The following is a 25,981-nucleotide window of genomic DNA, read 5'->3' as shown; positions in this document are numbered from 1 at the left end:
GCAGATTGAGAAACATGCGGTGTTTTCGGTGAAACAAACACAGCAGGCGTGTCCGCTTCCATTAGAGCTGATGGGCCGTCACTCAGCCTGACTGGAGCGGGTAAAGAATCATAGTTTCTGCGCTGGGAGACCTACGTGACAATAGTTGGCACAGTAACAGAGGAGGATGAAGAAGCAGCAGATGCATTTGATAGGGCAGCTGATGGTTGTTGATGTCCGCTGGTCCGCATTTCACCGCGGTGAGATTCCCAGCATAACACATGTTGTTTGAGCATGTGAATATTCATGCATGTAGTAGACAAATTATTGCAGTTTTTCCCTCTACTGAGTTTTTTATCACAAAGCTTGCAGATAACGTGAGTTGGCTCATCCTTTGCAGAGACAAAAAAGGCCCATGCTAGGCAACCCTTGCCGCCCCTGCGAGCTGCAGACCTGTGACCGCTGCTTGCCACAGCCATGGTTGTGGCTAAGGATGCAATGCTCCTTGTGCTTGCATCCCTCCGTGTCTATGCCATACGGCGAAATATAAACTCTTCGACTTCCTCCTCCACCTCCCCAGTTGAACTACTCGGCTGCGTGATTCTGGGTTCACACCAATTAGGATCTTTAACCTCATCATCATCCAATGTGTTATCCCATTCCTCGCCCTCACAGTGACCCTTCCCCTCTTGTTTCCCTGACAGCACAGTACAGTGCGCATGAACCTCAGATATCTGAGTCTCATTGGTATCACCTCCTTCCCCTGTGGTTAACATCTGGTGATGAGGGTCATGAACCTGCTCAGACCCTACTTCGTCCTACCCCGAATCCAAGATAAAAAAAATGTTGGCATCGGTGCAGATGCTTTCCTCCTCTTGATGCCTATAGTATAGAATGGGTGAACAGTTCTACAGACTCACCCATCTGTGCTTCACTACAGTCAGTTGGGCAGTTGGACTGTTGTGACACGGGGGGCATGGGTAATTGGGGTGCCACCTCTGTGGACTGTACTGCGTGTGATGATGAGGTGGAGGAAGAAGAGGAGAGGGCACTTGAAACAGAGCTTGCCATCCACTGGAGAACCTTCTCTTTCTGGCCCTTATCAACAAGGTTTATCACTGTGTGGCTGCTAAAGAAAGGGAATGGAGTAAGCCATCCAGTATCAGAAGTTGTCAGTTGTCTTTGAATAGGATCTGTTTCATTACCACCTACCCCACGTATATCTTGAACACCAAGCCTATTCCCCCTTCCAAGACTACCTCTCTTTTTCCCACTCATGTTGCTCAGATACTGTGGTAGGAGCACGCTATTAACTAAAGAAAAATTTCTTTTTTTCCTCTGCAACAGATCTTCACACACCTGAATTTCAGCGACACTAAATGACAAGGTAAGATATGGCCTGCTATATAATGTTACTAACAGACGAAAGAAATTTTTTAGTGTTGATGAGGCCCATTAAAAAATATGAGATACTCTCCTAACAATTTCAATTTGAGATGTCCACTGTTCTATCATATTAGTAACAGAAGAAAGTATATTTTTACTGTGGATAAGGCCTGTATATCATAAAAGATATGATACGAACAATTTCAAACTGAGATGTCCCATGCTGTATAATGTTAGGAACAGAAGAAAGTATTTTTTTTAGTGTGGATGAGGCCTGTATAACTTAGGAAATATTCTCCGAACTATTTCAAACTCAGATGTTCCCTGCTGTATCACATTAAGAACAGAATTTTTTTTTACTGTGTATGAGCCCAGTATGACATAGAATATATGCTTCAAAATATTTCAAACTCAGATCTAGCCTGCTGTATCACGTTACTCAGAGCAAAAAATATTTTTTTGAATTTGACCGTCACTGACGTAGTAGCTTGTTACACGAAAAAATATTTTTTGGACTGTGCCTATCAAGAGAAAAAAAATATTTTTTTACTCTGAAACCAGCTGAAATTCAACGCCACTAAAATAGTTTCTGGCTTTTAGCAGGCTGGATCACGTTTGTGACACAAACAAAACTTTTGTGGGCTCTGCCTGCCAACAAAAAATATATACTGTATTTGTTTGAATGTGTGTACAGCTGAATTTGACCACCACTGACATAGTAGCTGGTTTATAGCACAGTGTATCACGTTTGTCCCACAAAAAAAATTTTTTTGGACTGTGCCTTGCAAGAGAAAAAAGACGGATTTTGGTAAGAACTTACCTGTAAAATCCTTTTCAGCGAAGGAAGGAAGGGAGACACAGACATTACTAGTGGGTAGGCGGAGCCCACACAGGATAGAACACCTCAGATTACAAAAAAGTGTTGACCGGCCCCTCCAGCTTGGGCTCCTCCTACTCCAGCTCCCCAGTCCGTACACAAGCTAAGGAAGAGCAATTAACACCAGCGGAGCAACACAACCCCTTCTGAAAAACTCAGAAAAAAGCAAGAAGACAGATTATGCATATAACAGAAAAAAACACACAGTCCCAGGTACTACTCACTGGACCTGACCACTGCGATGAGCTGGCAATGCTGGAACAGAGCCTTAGCGCGCTGACCCCAGCCCAGATAACCGCCATCAGAGAAGGGTCACGCCGCATCTGAAAACACAACAACACACTTCTGCCATGGGAGGGAGCTGTGTCTCCCTTCCTTCCTTCGCTGAAAAGGATTTTACAGGTAAGTTCCTACCAAAATCCGTCTTTCAGCAGCAGAATGGAAGGAATGGAGACACAGACATTACTAGTGGGACGTCCCAAAGCAGTCCAGAAATTAAGGGTGGGAAAAAACAACAAAGGCAGATTCCCAACAACTTAGATAAATGCGCAACCAGCGCTAAACACAAGTTAAGGAGATAACCTAAACTACAGCCGCCTGCAGGACCCTACGTCCTAAGGCCGCATCCGCGGAAGCACTGACGTCCACCTTATAAAACTTTGTAAAAGTGTGGACGGAGCGCCAGGTAGCCGCCCGGCAGAGTTGAGCTGCCGAGGCCCCTTGATGAAAAGCCCACGATGAACCCACAGCTCTCGTGGAGTGAGCTCGAATCTTAATTGGGCAAGGCTCGCCCTTAAATCGGTAAGCTTCTAAAATGGCCGACCGAATCCATCAAGCTATAGTGTCCTTGGAAGCTCGTTGACCACGACGACGACCTGCTGGAATCACAAAAAGTGAGTCCGACTTCCGAAAACCTTGAGTAATAGACAAATAGAACTTTAACGCCCGCACCAATTCCAAAGTGTGCAAGGCCCGTTCCTTCACATTCCTCGGCTCTGGACAGGGCAACACAATATCCTGGTTAACATGAAATTGTGACACCACCTTAGGTAGAAAGTCGCCCCGTGTACGAAGCACTACATGATCCGGGTGAAACTCCAGAAAAGGAGGCGAGCAAGAAAGAGCCACCAACTCAGAAACCCTTCTCAAAGAGGTGACCGCCACCAGGAAGGCAACCTTCCAGGAAAGCAATGAAAGGCTAACAGAGTCCATAGGCTCAAAAGGCCCATGTTGAAGAGCCTCCAAGACAAGATTGAGCCGCCAAGGAGTCACAAGTGCCTTCCGCGGCGGAAATTGACGGATTACCGCGCGAAAAAAGGAACGTAAGTCCCTACGCGAGGCGATAGCCTTCCGAAACAGCAAGGATAGAGCGGAAACCTGACCCTTCAGGGTGCTAACTGCCAAACCCTTGTCCAGCCCATACTGCAAAAAGGCCAACAAATTGGGAATGGAAAAAATCCTCGGGTTCCTTAAAGAACCGGAACACCACGAGAAGAAGACTTCCCAAGTCTTGTGATAAATCCTAGTGGTAGTAGGACCTCTGGCCGCTCGCCGAGTGGCAATGACTTCGGCTGAAAATCCTTGACGGGTCAAGATTTCGGTCTCAAGAGCCCCGCCGTCAAACGCAGAGACTTCAGGTCCGGATGACGAATGGGCCCCTGGGTTAACACGTCCGGGCGAAGTGGAAGTGGAAGCGGAGGCACTGCCAGAAGCGACACCAGCGTTGAGAACCACGTCCTCCTTGGCCAATCTGGGGCCACCAACATAGCTGAGACTCTCTCCAGTTTGATCCGACGTAACACCAGAGGAAGTAAGGATATCGGCGGAAACACATAGATCAGCTCGAATTGGTCCCACGGAGCCACTAGAGCATCCTCCGCCACAGCCTCTGGGTCCTTGTACCTGGACATGAACGTCGGTAACCTGGCGTTGAACCTGGATGCCATCAAATCCACTTGGGGACTTCCCCAACGGGAGCACAGTAGTGCAAAAACTTCCGGATGAAGACTCCATTCTCCGGGATCCAACTTCTCGCGACTAAGGAAGTCCGCCGTGATATTCTGGACTCCTGGGATGTGAATCGCGGAGATGGCTGGAATCCTGGCTTCGGCCCATACCATGATCCGAGAGACCTCCATCATGAGCCTGGAGCTCCTCATCCCACCTTGATGGTTGATATACGCGACCGCCGTCGCGTTGTCTGTCTGCACTCGGACTGGCAGACCGCTTAAAGGGACCGTCCAGTGTTGGAGGCAAAGGAAAATCGCCCTCAACTCCAGGAGGTTGATCGACAGGACAGACTCTTCTGACGACCATACTCCCTGAATCCAGAGATCGTTCCAGACCCCCCCCCCAGCCCGTCAGACTGGCATCGGTGGTTATGACCGACCACCGCGGAAGGAGGAAGGACTTCCCCTGGGATAACGCTTCTGGATGTAACCACCATCCTAGAGACTCTCGCACCCTGTGGGAGATGATGACACTGCGATCCAGCGAAGCCTGCGATCGATCCCAACGGGTCAGAATGAGCATTTGGAGACCCCTGGAATGAAATTGAGCAAACGGGACCGCTTCCATTGACGCCACCATCAGACCCAGAAGGCGCATACACCTTCGAAGGGACATTGCTGTCGAAGACTTCATAACCTGTACATGTTGACGAAGACTTGCTTGCTTGTCCGGAGGCAAGGACACCACTGCCCGTACCGTGTCGAAGTGCATCCCCAAAAACAGGATTGACTGCGACGGTTCCATAGATCACTTCTTCCAATTGACTAGCCATCCGAAGTCCTCCAGGAGCTGAATTGATAGATTGCGAGCCCTCACCGCCTCCTCCTCTGTGGACGACACAATCAAAAGGTCGTCTAGATAGGGAAGAATTGTCACCCCCTGCCTTCGAAGGATCGCCATGAGAGGCGCCAGAATTTTTGTAAAAACTCTGGGCGCTGATGCCAACCCGAATGGCAGGGCCACAAACTGGTAATGGTCCTGACCTATGGCAAAACGTAGGAAGCGCTGGTGAGCCCTTCCAATGGGAATATGCAAATAAGCGTCGCGAATGTCGATTGACACTAAAAAATTGTTCTGCGACAGAGCCGCCACAACTGAGCGAAGCGACTCCATGCGGAATTTCCGGGTCCGGACATGCAGATTCAATTTTTTGAGATCCAGAATGGGGCGAAATTTGTCCTCCATTTTGGGGACCACAAAGAGGTTGGAGTAAAACCCCCTTCCCCAATCCTCCGGCGGAACCGGCACCACCACACCATTCTGCAGAAGGGAATCGACCTCCCGCCGTAGAGCGGTAGCTAGCTCGGGCTCTGACGGAATGCGAGATTGGCAAAATCTGTCCGGGGGTCGAGAAAGAAACTCTATGAAATAGCCTGCCGACACACCCCGCGTCACCCAGGCGTCTGAAACGTGGGACACCCAAGTCGACTCGAACTGGAGCAGGCGACCCCCCACTCGAGGACCCTCGAGTGAAACCCTGGCGTCAGTCCGCCTTAGCGGGCTTTTTGTCAGCTTCCCGTTTGTCTTGACGGAAGTTCTGTTTCCAGGGAGTGCGGGCTTTCTGAGAGATCTTTTTTCCCAAAAACGAGGGATGACCCGATCCTCAAGAGGGCTGACCGAACCGTCCACGGGGCCGAAAGGGCCGCCGACTACTACCGGCACTAGACTTGCCAGACGCAGAAGCCACAGCTCTATGCTGCGGTAAAGCCGTTTCTTTTGCCTTGGCCTTCGCAATCAGTTCCGTGAGGTCAGACCCAAACAGCTGACCACCCTTGTAAGCTAAACACAGCAAACCTTGCTTGGAAACCGCGTCTCCGGTCCACTGCTTAAGCCACAGTGCTCTTCTGACTGTGACAGCCGAGGATTGAGCGCTGGACAGCAGTGACGTAGTATCCAGAACTGCATCTCTGCCATATCGCGCTGCCTCTTCCAACAACTTGAAAAGCCCTTCTACCTCGGATAGCGGGGATCCATCTTGCCACGCCGTCCGTAGGCGGTCCAACCACCTCAGGGAAGCTTCACCAGCACACATGGCTCCTAAAGCCGCTCTGAATCCATGACCCGCGGCCTCGTAGATGGATTTAGCCGCCATCTCCGTTTTTCTGTCCAGCGGATCCTGCAGACTCGCCTTCCCTTTAACAGGAAGTAATGAAGATTTGCTAAGCTGGGATAAAGGGACATCCACTTCAGGAGAAGGAATCCAATTAGCAATCGACTCCGTAGAACACGGATACAGTGCCTCAAAAAACCGTGTCCCCTGAAAACGCTTATCTGGACATAAGCGTTCCTTCTCCACCGCCCCATCAAATTCATCCAGAGATGGTAACGTTGACCGCGACCTATGCGACTCCTGAAAAAGCCGGGCCGACTTACCAGGGCGTCTAGCTACCTCCTCCGGTAACTGTAACGCCTCCCTCATAGCTCCAATAAAAGCATCCACACGGCCCAAAAGAGAGGCAGAGCGCCCCTGCCGATCCTCTTTATCTGAATCGGACATCTCCCCAGCAGAGCTTGAAGGGGAACCCTCCATATCAGAGATCTCTGAGTCGCTGCGTGGGGAGGACAGTACCGGCCTGTGGCGCTTCCTGCCATGAGAAGACAGTTGGGATCTAGCTGACACCCAATGACCTAGAAGGTCAGACAGGCTATCAATAGAACGAGTGAGAGACTCCATTTTAACATCACTGAGTCCCCTGACCTGCGCTGCACTTGACGCCGTCGAGGACTCCTGCGAGTCAGATACGCGAGACTGATCCTGTAGCGGACCTGGGAGACGGACCGCGCCTCCTGGACCCTGATCTGACATGCCCTCACACAGTATATAGCAGGCTTAAGCCTGTCAGTAACTAGGACAGTGTGGCTTCTAAAAGGAAAGAAACAAACGCTGAAGGGTTAAGGCTCTTACAGTGAGAGCTACCCCAGATGTCCCCCAATTAAGGGTTAACCGCCTACCAGGGGGTTAATGCAGCAGACTCCCCACAACCTCTGCTAAATGAAAGAGGTGTGCGAGTCCCAGACAAAAAAACCTCTATATGAGGTAGCAGCTGCAGGGCAGCGCAGTCTGCCACCTAATTGTGCCGCAGAAAGGTGCCCTGCGCTGTGGGGGTGAGGAGGTTAAGCTTCTGCCCTGACAGGCAGAAGCGACTCACCCAGCTGGCCGCGGTGCAGCGTTTCTTCGGTTCTGACGGGAGGAGAGGAGAGTGAGGAGCCGGAGGAGGCCGTCAGAAATGGCCACCGCGCAGTGAAGAGAGAAGCCGGAAGGGGAGGGACAGGAGAAAGCGCGCGCTCAGAGCGCTACCTGCCCGCGAAAAGACCGGGAAGGCGGGAAGCCACGCCCCCCACCGGCATTCAAAAAGACGCGCGACTCCTCCGCTCTCCGCTCCTGCCCCGCTTCACATGTCCTGCAGGGATCCACCTGCGGACGAAAAACACACAGTCACCAACGGTACATGTAACAGCGGCCGCCGCAGCAGCCGCTGAAGCACTCAAACACATTTACAAATGCTGAGTACTCACCCAGCTGAGCGCCTCAGGGACCCCCAGGGATTTGTGGCGCTGTGGCCCTTAGCTTCCCCCCAGGACGGAGCGTGCAGGGACCCCAATGGCGCGGTTTGGGTCTCCTCCGGGAAGCGTCCCTTATCCCCCGGGGCCGGCAGGGTTCTGCAGGGACCACCATAAAGGGTATGCAGATTCGCCAGGGGAGGGGTGGGGGTCCATCAGCACTGAGACCCCTGAGACCTCTAGACCACGGGGGGTCCAAGTCTCTGTCCGATAAAAATAAAAAAAATTTCTGAGGAGCTGCTCTAGCAGCGACTATCCTCTGCGACCTCAAATTTTAGACTGGGGAGCTGGAGTAGGAGGAGCCCAAGCTGGAGGGGCCGGTCAACACTTTTTTGTAATCTGAGGTGTTCTATCCTGTGTGGGCTCCGCCTACCCACTAGTAATGTCTGTGTCTCCCTTCCTTCCATTCTGCTGCTGAAATTTATTTTTTTACGCTGAAGTTCAATGCCACTAAAATACTATCTGGCTTTTAGCAGACTGGATAAACTTTCCACACTAAAAAATACTTTTGTGGACTCTGCTCTGCTATTTTACTGTGCATACAGCTGCATTTCACCCACCAAAAGAAGGAAAAACTGGGCTAACACAACTTGCACTCTCACATTAGCAACAGAAACAAAAAGGGTTTTGTGCTCTGCAATCAGAAGCTCTGCAGACTCTGCATAGAGCAGAATTTCAACCACACAAAATGAAAAGGTGGGCTGCGCTTGCTTACTTGCTTGATCACATTAGCAAGTGCAAAAATAGATTGAAGGTATACTCATGCATGGAGCTCAATACAAGCAGTGCACAATGCTGTTCTATGGCATGGGCCCTGCTCTTTTCTGTCAGAATCTCAGTACTTGCACAAGAAAACAAAAAAATGTGCTGCATCATTGATTGCACAGGTACACAGGCCGGGAATTATCTACAGTTTCTGACTTCCACACAAGCGCCCATCTAGCTAGCTAATATCTATCATTACACAGGAGCACACTGAGCTGCGTCTGTCTCCCCAGCAGTTAAATGGATAGAATGGCGCTAAGGGAACATGGCAGCTTTTTATATAGGGAGGACATGTGATTTCAGCAGCCAATTGCAGAAGCCCTTTTGTCTGGACAGTGTGGATGCTTCCTTCGCTCTGTTTCCGCTCTTTCCTGACTTAAAGTTACCGCCTACTGGGATAAAAAAAAAGCGCGCGCCACTGATCTGTCCTGTTCTGAGCTCTCCTTAGCACCCACACTCATCTACCATGTCTACCTGCTCAACATACACTTACACTATGCTAGAAAAACTGTTCAAAATGCTGTGGTTGCCCCGTATTCGCGTTGCTGCGCTTATTCGTCAAACAATTTCAGATTTTAACAAATTTTGCTCGCCTTTCCAATCACAAATCCGAATGTGTCATATTCGTGCCGAATTTGAAACTTTAGAACATTCACTGAGCAAATTCGCTCAAAACTAATTGAGATACATACATCATTTATGAGGGTTGTTATCTGAGGTGCTGTAAATTTGTGGTTTCTGAGGCTAGTAACTCTGATGAACTTATCCTCTGCAGCAGATGTAATTCTTGATCTTCCTTTCCTGGGTTGTCCTCGTAAGACTCAATTAAATCATAATGATTAACGATTTTATTGACTCCACTTGAGGATGCCTTTAAGGCTTTAGCAATTTTCCAGGTTGACTGATCTTTATGTCTTATGGTAATGTTGGGCTGTCATTTCTTTTCAATTATTTGAGTTTTTTGCCATATTCTGGCTTAGAACAATTGTGGAATAGGGCTTTTCATTGTTAAGAAATGTGCACCAACATTTTTTCTGCAAAATACACCTGATGGTCGCAAACGCTTTCTGAGAGCAAATGATCACTTAATAAACTCTTGACGAGGCATACCTGTTAATTGGAAGCCATTCAAGGTGACTCCCTAATGAAGCAGCTTGAGAGAGAATGCCAAGAGTCTGAAAATCTGTTAGAGTAAAGTTTGGGTACTTTCAGTAATCTAGAGTTTAACAAATATTATGGTTTTTTTTCCACTTATTTTTTACGCCTTATTTACATATGAATTCTTTTGAGTTGATTCTGCCTGAATCTACAATGTGCACATTCCGATAAGAACAATAAAAACCTTTGCTTGAACTTTTGACCAATCCGGTATTTTGATAACTTTTGCTATACAAACTTATGATATGATTCACAATATATCACACTTTATATCTACTTCGTTATGTCATATATGTATAATGTTATGATCAGCCAATGTGTTTGTTTTTTTAGGTGTGAAGACCTAAGTAATGATACAGTAATAGATCACTTACACATTACAGAAAAAAATACAGTCCATATTCCCAGATAGTAATCTCCTCATATACACTCATTAAAGAATCATTAATTATCTCTGTATCTAGAATTTAAGATGTGTATAACTGCAATCCAGAGAAAATTGCTTGTTTAATGATGAATTGGTGGCAAAAGCTCTAATTAAGGAAGCTTCCATTATTCTTTCCACCACTATACATAGGCTACATCCTAAATATAGAAAGTATTACATATTTTAATATATTTTTAAATGTTTATTTTATTTCTAAATATTTTAAATTTAAGCTATATTTGCATATAATACTTTTACTTACCTAATTGCTTGACATTATCATTAATTTCTTTGTATTTATTTATTTTTTTTTACATACAGTAATGTATGCAATTTTATAACAAAATTATATACATTTGTATAGTTTATATCATGGGCTTAGTGATAGTCATATTATGTTCTGTTAATCTTCATGCTTCAGTGCTTAAAAGTATTTGTTTTGCTATATGCTAGATTCATTTTTTGTGCAAAGTACCCATAATGAATTGGGTCATATTTTCCAATAATACAAAGTTGTATCGATAATTTTTTTTGCCAATTTTCCATATATACAGAGATCTAAATAAACCAAATAAAGCAGGAACAGATGAGTCCTGTCAATATCTTGCTACGGTGCTTCAAGCTGCTGTGGTGCTAAATCCAGTTACATCTTCGTTGTTCTACTTTATGAATAGTCTACCTATGCAACAAAACTCGTGCCTCGGGCTTGTGCATCATTTCAGCTCCGGCAGTTATTGGTCAGCATAAGAATAAGACTTATTTTTTGAGAACTGAAAAACAAACAAAAAAAGATAAAGAATTCATTATCAATCTAATGCTGTTATGGCTGATAAATGCCTTGAGTTGATGGGCTATCAACACCAGCACAAACACAGCACTGTATCTTGTTTTCTGCAGATAGATATACAACCATTTTCTATGAAGCAGATATGAGAAATTCTGAGATTACATGAGAGTGGTAAAAAATATATAATTGTGGGATCAAAAATAGACACATATGTGAATTAATTTAAGCTAGGATGAATATTAGAATTATTCTTCATCTTCACAATGGAAGTTAGAAGAAACACAGATATTTTGATCATATGTTAATAAAATTCTCATCAATCTTAGGGTATGTTCATATGTCGCTTTTTGCCGCATTTTTTTCTAAGGATTTTCTGCATGTTTTTTTTGCAGTGTTTTACAGTGGCATCAAAGCAAATTTCTAAAATCTCATGCACATTTTATTTTTTTCCTTGCAGATTTTAAGCTGTTTCAAATCTGCAGAATTTCTATTCTTTCAGTGTTTTTGCAGTATTTTCCACCTATTTTAATGAATGGTGGGAAAAAGGCATGAAAAGAGCATAGAAAAAGCAAGCGGATATGTGGCAAAAACACATATTTTTTGGCAGTGTTTTTCCTGCCAAGAGATGTGTTTTTGATGCAGAAATGTCTTCCGAAAATACAGTACTTATAAATAAGTAGTACACTTACTAGTGTATAAGAGTGGGAGGAGGGGCATGCAGCTGCAGATCTCTCCTTAGTTTTTAAGTGAAATAGCCATAGCCATAGCTAAGCTTTCCTTTATTCCAAAAGAAAAGTAACCCCCCAATGTTCAGCTCTCGGCACAGATGTCTCGGTTGCCTCACCACAACTATGCCTCTAGGGACAGAAAAAAGGAGGAGCACTATAGTCATCAGACGCGTCCCCAGGGCTGTGGGGTACTCGGTGCCGGGCTGGTGGACACTGAGAAAAGGGATATGTCACGGCGGCTCGCCCGGTCCGTGGCCCAGGGCGGTCAACAAAAAGGGGAATGTTATTTATATGGGGTTTGTAGTTTTAGGAAGTGTTCGTGACGAGACCTGTGGTACCTGGTAAGAATTACCAGCGCTGCTGCAGTCATCCGGGGGTGATGGGATGGCAGCTAGGATGTTTCTGCTTCCCACAGGTGGAGCGGGGCCCCTGGTGCAGTGTAGGTGCAGATGGTGGTGATGCTGGGCGTTGTAGTGCAGAGGGGGAGATGGCGCAGCTGAAATAACTGATGAAGGCAGTGCAGTGCAGTCATCCGAGTTTTTACTCACAGTTCTCATGTAAGTTCCACAGGTACACTGCGCGGGTGCCAGCCTCCCACGTCGCGCTGCATCTACCAGAACAGGGGTTCAGCTCTTCCTCAGGTAGGTCAGGAGCACTTGACGGAACCCCGCTTTCTTATGTTCCTCACTAGACAGACTTCTCACGCTTGGTCTTCTCCCTCCTGCCCTGCGCTTTCCCATACACAGTCCTGAATGGGTGCTCTGAAGTCCCTCTGGGCAACTAGGAGTTCCCAGACCTACTTGACCCTCACAGTGACTAGGATGAGGCTGTGGCAACTGCACTATAAAAGTCAGAAGCCTCCGGTTTTTCCAGCCGAGACCTGGAGTAACACGGCTGGTACAGGGGCCGGTCCCCTTCTTGCGGCCTGATCCCTCTGACACCTGGCAGATTCGGGGCATACGGGTGCTGTCCTGCACTCGCCATACCCCCTGGGATCCCTTCTATAGAACGGAGCCTTACTCCTCTGCTCCCCTCCTGGGCCTCTATCACTAGGCCCCACTTGTGGAGCAGAGCTCCTAAAGAGACTCTTCTCCCTGACTGACTGTCCTCACTCACTGTGCTCTACTGCACTGCCACCATTACCACTCTACATCCTCCACCCACACCCACTACCGGTTCCCCCTACCTTTGGCTCCCCCCACTCCAGCCAGGGTCAGGGCTCAGCAGGAAACACATTGCATCTTGCCCTTCCAGCTGGCCTGGAGCAGTGTAGTGTTGAATGCGGGTGTTGGGGTTCCGGGCAGCACTCCCTCCTTACCTGAGAGAAGGAGACACCACACCTATGGGTGAGGTGCAGTACCTCTGTGGCGACTGAACCCTAAGGGGCGCCACACATCTTCTAAGCCCACAGCAAACAAAACATCCTCCACTACAACAAGTATGGGGAGATAGTATGAAAATTTAGAGAAAACAGAGAAAAGAAAACAATTTAAAATAATGCTGATTATGTACGAGTCTTGTTGTACTACACTTAATATATATCTACAACTGCCTGAAGAAAGGCTGTGATTTTTTACATTTTAATCATGGGTATGCTTTAACAGCGACACCTCTACACATTACAATATGATAAAAAATATATATTTTACAGTCCTGGCTTACATAAGATGCCAAAAGCCTTAACCAAAAAAAAACATCATTAAAATTTACTTCTACAAGACTAGATTTTTCAAGTACTTTAGTCCTCAGAATACAATAGATGAAATGTGTTGATTTCCTGTTCTCAGATTCTCTACAACAATCGGAAGACCGCACAATGATGGACAAGATGCTGCCAGAAAACCAGAATCAACAAACCAAGAAATAGTCCAAATAAATATTCAAATAAAATTGAGAAATCTTTAGAATAAATATTACTTATGCACAAAAAAAGGAGCATGGACCGCACCTCCAAAAATCATACATTGATCTAATGCCTTTCGGCAAAAATATGTATAACTGAAATATTACTTATATTAGCTACAGTTTGTAATTGTACAAAATATTGATTTGGATACAAGAATGAGAATAACAGCCCATGCACATGGTTATATTATGTCCCTGTACAAGCTGTGAGTTGGTAAAAGCAATAATGTGGCACCCAAAAAAGTCTGTGCAGTCATAATGTGCCCTTGAACATGACCAATCTCATATTGTTAAATATTAACTTGCACTTGCTCCTGAGTTGGGATGAGTGGACCCGCAAAAGTTTGGATTCATCGAGTTTGACTAAACTTTAGTCCAAAGTTTGGTTCGGGCACCAAAACTCTACCCGAACTCGAACCTGATCCTGAACCCCATAGAAATCAATGGAGACCAAAACTTTGGAGCTGGAAAATCTCTCACCCCTTTTTTTTTAACAAGAAGTATATTAAGTCCTACCAACTGGCCAATTGCTGATGAAAACCGTAAGTTTCCTGGGACCTGCAAAACAGAGCTGGTATTGCCAAATCTGGCACTGGAAGCCCTATTAGTGTTTTCGGTTCATAACACATATGAAAGCAAAAAACATATAGAGACTGGCACGAAAAAGTTGTCAGTTGGCTGTTTTAATTAGGAAGTATTGTTCCTTAGGCTTTTTTCAAACATCAGTATATTTGATCGGTATTTTTGATCAGTATTTCAGCAGTTCTTGAATGCCAAAACTAGGAGTGTCTCGAAAACACAGAACAGGTGTCAATCTTCCAATTAAAATTTTTCTCAGTAAATTCCACTCCTGGTTTCGGCATAAAAACATGCATGCAAAATACTGACCAAATACTGAAGTTTTATTCCATGGTTCCTGTTTCTAGTAGCTGAGTTGCATATTTTATGAGAAGTTTTAAAAAAAACAAAAGAGGAATGCTAACTCACTGTGGCTCAGTCTAGATAGTGATAGCTGATCTGTGATGGCCCAGATACTGACTACCACTGTACTACAAGGTATGATAATCCGCCAGATGTCATAGCTGCAGGGCCTTATGGGGAGGCCCGCATAGCCACACAAAATAACATCCGCCCGCTTTCTGATGCTTCTGCCTTGTGGGAAATGGTGCCGGGCAAGTTATTTTTTGAGATGAAACCGCAAATTTCAGGAAATCACAGATCAATCGGCTCATCTCTATTACAAACAATTTACCATTAGATTTCTGCTACATCTATCATCTGCTTGAGTATCTTGTAGTCTTCTTTTGTAAAACTTTCCGAATTGTGTAATTGTGTAGAACTAGAAGTGAGAAAACATCATATTATACTGTACATAATCCCCCAGTTATTTGACAGGGCTAAGAGGAGTAGGAAACTATTGTACTTGCTGTGCCAAGCCCTTGAAAAGTTTAAACAGTTTTTTCTTTTTTTTTAATTTGACAGGAAAAACTATACTTAATTAAAAACTATACCACTAAATGCTTTTAAGCAGTCTTTGTAATACTTTGGCCAAATTTGATATAAAATGGACCAGTTAACAACTCTTGTCCTGAAAATTGAATTGGGGGTTAGATCTCTTTAAATTGAACAAGCTTATTTTCTTTTGTCTGACTTTTTGGGCTTGATGTAAAAATGTGAAATTTAATTTCATTTGCCTTTTCCCTTGTTTATACCTGATAAGTAATAATTCATCATGCAGATGTGTGGATCATCAAATCAATTGGTAATCATTGAATGCTCAGTCTGCAGACTATGCAAAGTGTTCATTAAAAAATAAAAGTCAGATGTCATAAACAACATAAATAGGGAATTTAAAATGTTAGATGGACAAATATTGAATATTTTGGTGAGCATATAAGGAATGTGCAAATGTAAGCTTTTTGCAAGTCAGATTTTATAATAACAACTCTTGGCTGCCCCTGAAATACATAAATATTTTGAGAGTAATCCTTTATGGTAAACTATATAAGTACCCATAGATCATAATCAGGGCTCATGCAGATGTCTGATCTCAGACCGCAATGCATAAACTAGCTGCGGCTTTCCCGGCCCAAGTGTGACAGCTTCATATATTTATATGAAGCTATCACACTTGAGTCGAGAGACCCACGACCAGACCGTGCATTAGTAGTCTAAGCTTAGACTGATTTGCAGGGACGTCTGCATGATCCCCAATAGTGAATATTCATCTTTTAATGGTCCAAGAATTACAAAGATGGCTTTAAAAATGTATAGTGGTATAGTTTTTAATAGAGATGAACTTATCGATCAACTTAGAGTTTAAATCTCCTAAAGTTTGTGGATTCTGCAAATTTGAACACTTTGTGGTTTGATTTCTGAGGATCAAAAAAAAAAAATGGCTGGTACCATTTCACACACTTCTGAAGCACCAGCTATCAGACTAATGACATTTTGCAATACCCCTTAATTTCCTGAAGCTATAACATCATATATTTGTAGCGCAGCCCATCAGGGAGGCTATCATAGCTGGTATAAAAGATGGGGGCCAGGCAAGGCTTATGTTTGTACAGTATAAGGATAGAAGGTATTGTTCTCTCTCATGGCAGTGTGAAAAGTTATCAAATTAACTAATTATCAATTTATCTATCCATCCAATATCTATTTCTCTTCTGTAGAGCTGCACAGTGCAAGCTCTCATGTTCAGCAGAGTTCTCTTTCTCCTTTTCCGTCCCACCTGCCTCCCCACACACATGTATCATGCAAATAACAGCTGATCGATTCGGTGGTGGTGCTGGGTGGGGGATCCCTGCCTATCTCACATTGTTGAACAATCCTATGGATAGGTCATCCATATGGCATAACTGGACCATCCCTTTAAGATGAATTCATCGACTTTCTATTGATCTCCTTTTCAGTGTCAAAGGATAGCAGCACTCAGCTAAGCACTTCGGCTTCTTCACTGTGACATGTCAAAAGACTTTGGAAATTACAGTTTCCCTTTAATGATGATTAGGCAAAATTTGCTTGGATTTTCATGTTAAATTCAATTTGTAGAGGAGCTATTCTCTGCAAATTTAATATGCTTTATTATTATGTGATCTTTCCAGACCTCAGAGCATAAAAAATAGTAATGAGCGAATGTGCTCAGATAATCCCTTGTCTGAGCACACTCAGGTGCTAACAAAGTATCTTCGATAAGTATTTTTTTTCTAATTTTTATGTCTTAAGTTTATTATTTATTATTAATCTATTTTGCGAGCACGCCAAAGATATTCGGTTATCACCTGAACGTGCTCGGATAAACCCTCATCCGATCACGTTCACTCATCACTAATAATAAACTAAAGACATAAAAATTAGAAAAAAAATAGTTACTGGACCACTCACCTCCCTTACTGCCTCCAGTCCTTACTATTCATTACAAGAGATGAGCGGTGTTCGACTCGAACTTTTTGCCAATCTCAAATTCGAGCTGTTTTGGTCGGTGTTCCAGCCATTCGGCGAACACGAACAATTTGAAAAAAATTCGGCTGTTCGAGGTTATGTTCGATAACTGTTCGTGCACCAAAATCATAACTGGATTTTTTCTCAGTAATGCTGAAAATGAATGTTAATACGCAGTTTGAGTGTACAGCGGGGCGGGGGGAGGGGCAGGGGATGGATCTCTGCAGAAATAATGAAGATCTCCATTTTTTTTTCTCTTTCCCGCATTTACAGTGGGGAGGTGCACTCTGTCAGCCTATCAGCAGCGCACACACGGAGCAAAACGCTTTTTTTCACACAAGCAAGGGCATGTGTCATTACCAGTGTATGTCACATGTCCTTGCCCTATAAGACCCAGCCATTTTCCCCGTCGCCACCATTTTCTCACTGCTGCAGCTGCGTGTTAGACGGCACCGCTGTTGCTGTGTTCGCTATACTTTCAGTGTTAATTTCAAGCCAATTTTCTCACAAATCTACAGATAGCTTGGGAGTAGGGAATAGTTGTGATTGCAGTCCTTTTAAGGACTAGGTTACATCATTTCCTATGACTTTTATCAGGCAGGTCTGTGCTCTTAAATAGATAGGTTGGGAGTAAAGACTAATTGTAATTGCAGTCCTTTTCAGGTTTAGGTTACATCATTTCCTATGACTTTTATCAGGCAGGTCTGTGCTCTTAAATAGATAGGTTGGAAGTAAAGACTAGTGTTGAGCCACCCCCGTAGTGTTCGGTTTCGGTTCGTCGAACACCGGGATGTTCGAGGAACTGTTTGTCGAACACCTATGAACACCTTCGAACACCGTTAAAACCAATGGCAGGCAAACAAAAACACATAGAAACACATAGAAAACACCTTCAAAGATGTCCAAAAGCTGTCAAACTGCTCAGAAGACACTCTCTTTAAAAAAGCCGGCCGGCAATTCAGCAGCGGCATACACCGGTACCCGACAATTTAGACAAGAAGGAATAGAGCATCACACATAGGTTAGATAGATAGAAACATGTCAGTCACATATATAAGAAATACAGTGACAGTGTTGGTTACTGTACTTGTCATTTAGTGTTAAAGGATTTATTAAAAAAAATATTAGTGTTTTCATGCACCGTCTCTTTAAAAAAGCCGGCCGGCAATTCAGTAGCGGTACCCGACAATTTATAACAGAAAGAATAGAGCATCACACGTAGATTAGATAGATAGAAACATGTCAGTCACATTGATAAGAAGTACAGTGATAGTGTTGATTACTGTACTTGTCATTTAGTGTTAAAATAAAGGATTTATTAAAAAAAAAATTGGCGTGTGGTTCCCCGTAATTTTAGTCTCTAGCGGAGGTTAAGCAGACGGCTGGGGCAGATGTTTGAAGCCTGGGAAGGGGGTAATACCCACGGAGCTTCCCAGGCTACTAATATCAGCCCCCAGCTGAATACCTAGCCTTTACTAGCTATTAAAATGGGGGACCCCAAAAAAAATGACGTGGGGTTCCCCCTATTTTAATAGCTAGCAAAGGCTAGGCAGACAGCTGGGGGCTGATATTAATAGCCCAGGAAGGGTGCCATGAATATTGGTCCCCTCCCAGGCTAGAAACATCAGCCGTCAGCCGCCCCAGAAATGGCGAATCCATAGGATGTAGTGTTGAGCGAGCACTAAAATGCTCGGGTGCTCGAAGCTTGGGCCGAGCTCGCCGTGATACTCGGGTGCTCGACCCGAGCAACGAGCCCAATGTTAGTCTATGGGAGACTCGAGCATTTTTGCGGTGGCACCCCCGGCAGTCTTTTAAAAGCCTAACAAGTGCCCAAAACGATAGTGACAGTGCTCAAATGACATGGGGACAGCATGGGGATTGCCCCAGAAAGCATTTCTGACCCCCAGGTCACTGCTGTCAACAACGTGGTCAGAGGTATTAAGCCACTTTTACAGGCTCACAATAAAACGTTCAAAAACGAAAGTGAAACTTTTTTCCTGTGAAATATGTTAAGAAACATCCTTTCCAGGGTAAAGACTTGTGTATAAGGTAAAATAAATGACCAAAAACAAAAATACTCTTCCACACCTTCGGCTATGTTCACAAGTAGCATTTTTTATGCGTTTTTGAACTTTTGTATTGCTTTCAATTATTACAAATTCATTCACCGTGAAATGTCATTTTAACATTTTACAATCTTATCTGGCCATGTGCTGTGTGACACATGCATAAAGTGCTGAAAAGACAAGGGAACAGCATGGGGAAGACCCCTGGAAGCATCTCTGACTCCCAGGTCACTGTATAAAAGTGTGCCCATCATAAGTGATCCTTACCGCATCAGAAGATGCAGACTTGCAACTATCCCCATGCAAGTTCTAGTCCCAGGGCAGTGTTCAATTGTACCTCCCCCATTCCTTGCAATACAAGCTCAAGTATGAAGCCTGACACCCACCCACCCCCAGGCTGCAATACCATACTGCTTGCTTGCTTGAACTTGAAATTGGGCCTTTTAGGCATGTGGAGGCGGAATCTGGCCACCACGTCATGGCTGTGTTGGCGGCCTGGAATCCATACTCAGTCCCCAGCCGCCTGGCGGCCGGGTGTCCATACTCGGTCCCCAGCCACCCCGCGGCCGGGTGTCCACACACGGTCCCCAGCCGCCTGGGGGCAGCCAGGTGTCCATAAACGATCCCCAGCCACTCCTATTTCTCCTTGAAACATCCCCCCACACACTTTTCTTTCCCCGACCTGCTTTAGGCAGCATTGGACGAGCCCACCAGAGAACCAGACTCCTCCAGTGGGCCCTGACTTCTCCATCGGTGGAGTTGAGAGTGCCAAGGTGAGGAGCATGATGATGATGACAGAAGTTAGCATCTGATATGTTTTCTTTTAATGCAAGTGTAAGTGTGCAGCCTTCCACCCAACCACCCCCAGACTGCAATTCCATACTGCTAGCTTGCACTTGAAATGGGGCCCTTTAGTTTGGAGGAGGCCGAAGCTGGCCACTACCTCATGGCTGCTTCGGCAGCGAGGTATCCATACTCAGTCCCCTGCCGCCCATATTTGTCCTGGTGTGCCTTATACATAAGATTAAGCGCGTATACCAAAACATTACCTGTGACCTCCCCAGTGCATTTAGTGGGAAGGAGAGCCTATTCCACTGTAGTGTGTGCATGCCAAACTCCTGTTCATGGTACATTCGAAGATGCCTCCCACCTTGCACCTGTCGTTGCAGACTTGCAACTATCCCCATTCAAGTCCTTGTCCCAGGCCAGTGTTCAATTGTACCTCTCCCATTCCTAGCAATGCAAGCGCAAGTATGCAGCCTGCCACCCACCCACCCCCAGGCTGCAATACCATACTGCTTGCTTGCACTTTAAATTGGGCCTTTTAGGCATGTGTAGGCGGAATCTGGCCACCACGCCATGGCTGTGTCGGCGGCCTGGTATCCATACTCAGTCCCCAGCCGCCTGGTGGCCGGGTGTCCCCGCTTGCTCCCCAGCCTCCAGGGGGTGGCCGGGAGTCCATACTCGGTCCCCAGCCACCCCTATTTGTCCCGGTAAGCTTTACCACACTTTTCTTAGCCTGGCCTGCTTTAGGGCAGCATTGGCCGAGCCCACCGGACTATCAAACTCCTCCAGTGGGCCCTGGCTTCTCAATCAGGGGAGTTGAGAGTGCCAAGGTGAGGAGCATGATGAGGATGATAGAAGTTAGCATCTGCTTTGTTTTGTTGTAATGCAAGTGCATGTAAGTAGTAGCGGCTAGGCCTGAGGTGGTCAGCGTTTTGGCGCATATCCTACCTCCTCCGAGGATTGCTGGATGTTTTCCTGCTACTATCCAAGTTCTATGACTCCCGTTAAAACAAAGCTTCAGGTGATAAATGATGGATGAGGTAGTGGCAAAGGAGAAAGAGCAGGAAAAACAGGGACCATTCACATCAATATCAGGCCAGTCAACCAGATATGTCTTGTAGGATATGTTTCTGTAACAAAAGGAGTGGTTCGGCTACACAGTTATAGGGCATACAGTGAGTGCAATGCCTACCAAAAATTTCGAGCCACTCCAATGCTCCTTGGAAATGACATGGAGGTCAGAGGGCGTTAACAAAACCTTTTTTTCCATTTATAGCAACTGGGTCTCCCGTGCACTGTTGGCCTAAGCAGTGAATGGAAGGCTTTCCAAAAATTATGAGGAACTGCAATGCCCCTTACAAGAGCCATGTGTGGCACCCCAGGGGTCTGGTCACCACAGTAATAGAGATATTAAGTCGGAGAGCAAGTGGGAGGTTTCCTTGTCAGGATCCCTTAAACATGCAACATCCTCCTGCCCCAATCCTGGGAGGGGAGAATTCTGCCCTTATAAACTGGATCTGTGGCGGGGTTGAGTGAGTCAGAGAACAGTCAGAGTCAGAGTGAGAGCAAGGGAAAGTAACAGCAAGGAGCTCTGTAGGAGCTAGGAGCTAAAGACCAGGGGCTGGAAGCTGAGCAGAGCTCGCCCTGGCAGAAGACAATAGGAACCGGACACAGGAGTCCGAAGCTGTGAGGACTTATATATCCAGCAGCAGAAACCAGCCGGCAGGGGATTTCAGGTCCTCTTGCCATAGAAGCCCGGAGGCTCAGTTACAAGCAAGAGACCAGCACCGGCGTCGTGGAGCGGAGGCTAACAGAAGGCCCCAAGTCACCAGCCATATGGGTGAGCACTACACGGTACACTCAGGGATGTGGGCTACTTCTACCCGCTTACAGCAAGGTAGCCAGGAAGAGTGCAGACAGACGGGGAGGCCTACAACTCCACCTGGCCAGGGGAACTCCTGCTTGCTCACAGACTGACCAGGCCTCTTATGCTAGCCAGTACTCCCGGGAGGGTTTACCTTATAATCATCAGTAAAGACCCTGAACTGCACAGCAAAGACTCTGAGTCATTCCTGCTGCACTCATGCACCATCACCCCCATCATCCACACTCACTGCCCTGAGGCTATACTCCTCCCGAGAGGAGTTATCCCATTCTATGCTGCGCACACAACACCAGCCTCAGCGGTCTGCCTCTCAGCGGTGGTACTCCCTGACCGCAATCCACGGGTGGTGCAGTCGGACAATTAACCTCAAAACCTAAGAAAGACTGCCACTGGTTTGACCAGCCTGAGCCACGGGACCGACTCACCGCCTCGGAGACTACAGACCCCAGAGACCCGGCACAGGGTATCCCACACACGTGTACACACGGCCCAGGGGGCGCGTCACATGCAGTACAGCATATTACATCATACGTCCCATTATTGGGGAGTGGGTGTCCCATGGTATTTGCTTATCCTTTCCAAGCAAAAGCTGCCAAAAATTTGGACGGAGCAACTTGCAATGCCCCTTACAAGAGCCATGCAGTACAGCATATTACAAACATAAGTCCCATTATTGGGGAGTGGGTGTCCCATAGTATTTGCTTATGCTTTCCCAGCAAAAGCTGCCAAAAATTAGGACGAAGCAACTTGCAATGCCCTTTACAAGAGCCATGCAGTACAGCATATTACAAACATAAGTCCCATTATTGGGGAGTGGGTGTCCCATAGTATTTGCTTATGCTTTCCCAGCAAAAGCTGCCAAAAATTAGGATGGAGCAACTTGCAATGCCCCTTACAAGAGCCATGCAGTACAGCATATTACAAACATAAGTCCCATTATTGGGGAGTGGGTGTCCCATAGTATTTGCTTATGCTTTCCCAGCAAAAGCTGCCAAAAATTAGGAAGGAGCAACTTGCAATGCCCCTTACAAGAGCCATGCAGTACAGCATATTACAAACATAAGTCCCATTATTGGGGAGTGGGTGTCCCATAGTATTTGCTTATGCTTTCCCAGGAAGCTGCCAAAATTAGGACGGAGCAACTTGCAATGCCCCTTACAAGAGCCATGCAGTACAGCATATTACAAACATAAGTCCCATTATTGGGGAGTGGGTGTCCCATAGTGTTTGCTTATGCCTTGCAAGCAAAAGCTGCCAAAAATAAGGACGGAGGAACTTGCAATGCTGGCACCCTGGTGGTATAGTGGTGGTGGAGGCTGAGGATAAGGAGAAGAAGATTAAACAGCCGAAACGAGGAAGCGTATACTAATGTGTGGGTGTGAAGTGGTGCATGTGAATACACCTCCCGAAATAACACAGTGGATATGACTTTATGTTACTCTGCTGTCATTTGGTGGTGATGAGAAGTCTGGCCCAATCCAGCCCTTGTTCATTTTGATAAGGGTCAGCTTGTCAGCATTGTCAGTTGACAGGCGAGTGCGCTTATCAGTTATAATTCCCCCAGCGGCACTAAAAACACGCTCCGATAACACGCTAGCGGCAGGGCAGGCCAGGACCTACAAGGCGTACAGAGCGAGTTCATTCCAAGTATCAAGCTTGGATACCCAATAATTAAAAGGCACAGAGGAATCACGGAGGACGCTGGTACGATCGTCAAGGTAATCTCTCACCATCTTTTGAAACTTTCCACTCCTTGTGAGAGTACACCACGCCTCAGGGCCTGTAAGCTGGGCAGGTGTCAGAAAACTGTCCCAGAACGTTGACAGTGTTCCCCTGCCTCTGCTGGATTGGAGTTGCATCTCTCTCGCCTGTACGCCTTGGTTGGGCAACGAACTGTGACCTCTGCTGCTAGCGTGTTCAGATGGGAATTTTTTTAAGAGTTCTGCAGCAATGGCCTTCTGGTATTGCCCCACTATTGTAGACCTCTCCACCTCAGGAATAAGAGAGTGAAAGTTCTCCTTGTAGTGGGGGTCTACAAGTGTCACCAACCAGTAATGACTGTCACCCAACATTTTGACAACGCGAGGGTCACGGTTAAGGCAGCGTAACATAAAGTCAGCCATGCGTGCCAGACTGGAAACGGGCAAGATTTCCGTGTCCTCACCAAGATGACTACTGACCATGCTCTCCTCCTCCTCCTCCTCTTCCTCCTCCCCCCTGTACTCAGGCCACCCACGCTGATCCGACGGTATGACACTTGTACAGGTACTACCGTCTACAACGCATGATAGCAGCTCCTGTTCTTCCTCCTCCTCCTCTCCCTCATTGTCCCCCAATGCACGTTGGGATGAGATGAGGCTGGGCTGTGTGTAATCGCCCGCTATGGCTTCTTGATCCATCTCATCATACTCTGGCTGCAATGCCTCCTCTTTAATTCTCTGCAGAGAGCGTTGCAAAAGACAAACAAGTGGGATGCTAACACTAATGATGGCATCATCGCCACTCACCATCTTGGTGGCCTCCTCAAAGTTTGTCAGGATGGTACATATGTCAGACATCCAGGTCCACTCCTGAGGTCTTATGTGTGGAGTCTGACCTGAATATCGACGGCCTTGTTGCAGCTGGTACTCCATAACTGCTCTCTTCTGCTCACAAATCCTTTGCAACATGTGGAGGGTAGAGTTCCAACGTGTGGAGACATCACACACCAGTCAGTGTGCCGGAAGCTGCAAATGCTGCTGCAACACAGCAAGGGCGGGGGAAGCTGTAGTTGACTTGCGAAAATGAGCTGACAGGCGGCGTACTTTCTCGAGCAGATCTGGCAACTCGGGGTACGATTTAAGAAACCGCTGAACCACGAGGTTAAGCACATGAGCCAGGCATGGTACGTGTGTGATCTCACCTCGCCTCAGAGCCGCCACCAGGTTACGGTCATTGTCACACACGACCAAGCCGGGATGTAGGTTCAGCGGTCTCAGCCACAGATCTGCCTGCTCTTTCACAGCTGTCCACAACTCACAAGCAGTGTGAGGTTTATCACCTAAGCTTATGAGTTTCAGCACAGCCTGTTGCCACTTGGCGGAGGCAGTACTACAATGCTTCCAGCTTGTAACTGATGTGGTGATATCTGAGATGGAGGCTGAACATGAGGAGGAGGAGGAGGAGGATGCGCAGGAGCTGTACACTGTGGGGGCAACTCTGACTGACATAGGGCCCGCAATCCTCGGTGTGGGGAGGATGTGTTCCGTCCCAAGGTCAGACTGGGTCCCGGCTTCCACTATGTTTACCAAGTGTGCCGTCAGAGAGATGTACCGTCCCTGGCCACAAGCACTTGTCCACGTGTCCGTTGTCAGGTGGACTCTCCCAGTAACTGCGTTGTTGAGGGCACGGCAGATGCTTTGGGACACGTGCTTGTGTAGTGCGTGGATGGCACACCGGGCAAAATAGTGTCGACTGGGGACCGAGTACCGAGGGACGGCCACCGCCATAAGATTGCGGAAGGATTCCGTCTCCACCAGCCTAAAAGGCAGCATTTCCAATGCAAGCAGTCGTGAAATGTGCGAATTTAGGACTGTGGCCTGTGGGGCGTTAGCTGCGAATTTCCGCTTTCGTTCAATGGTCTGGGATATGGACAATTGAACGCTGCGGTGGGACGTGGACGTGGACGTTGATGCTGTTTCTTGAGAAACTGCCATAACAAGTGAAGACTGAGAGGAGGGGGCATCTTTACATGCAATATGGACAGGGGATTGCCTTGCACACACAACAGGGGGTTCTATTGCACGCACAACAGTGGAAGAAGCAGTGGTGACACCCGCTGACACTGGTCATGGACCCTGGGTTTCATCCCACAAAGTCGGGTGCTTTGCTGCCATGTGCCTGATCATGCTGGTGGTGGTCAGGCTGGTAGTTTTGTCACCCCTGCTGATGCTGTCATGGCAGGTGGAACATATGGCCTTTTTGGGGTTATCAGCAGAGTCTTTAAAAAAATTCCAGACTCTGGAAGACCTACCGCTTGTACTGGCAACGTCCCTCGTGTTGGTGTTACGGGGAACGGTTGCCTGCCTTCTGTCTGCGGCCACCACACTGCTTCTTCCTGCCTGTTGGGGTACTCTGCCTCCCTCCCCCTGTGTGCTGCTGGCCTCACTCTGCATGTCCTCCTTTCATGTTGGGTCAGTTACTAGATCATCCACCAACTCCTCCTCTTCCACTTGCGC

Source organism: Phyllobates terribilis, unplaced genomic scaffold (assembly GCF_046119375.1).
Source record: "Phyllobates terribilis strain yellow unplaced genomic scaffold, ASM4611937v1 Scaffold_2__4_contigs__length_985480577, whole genome shotgun sequence".
Lineage (NCBI taxonomy): Eukaryota > Metazoa > Chordata > Amphibia > Anura > Dendrobatidae > Phyllobates > Phyllobates terribilis.
Note: the sequence above shows the minus strand (reverse complement) of the source record.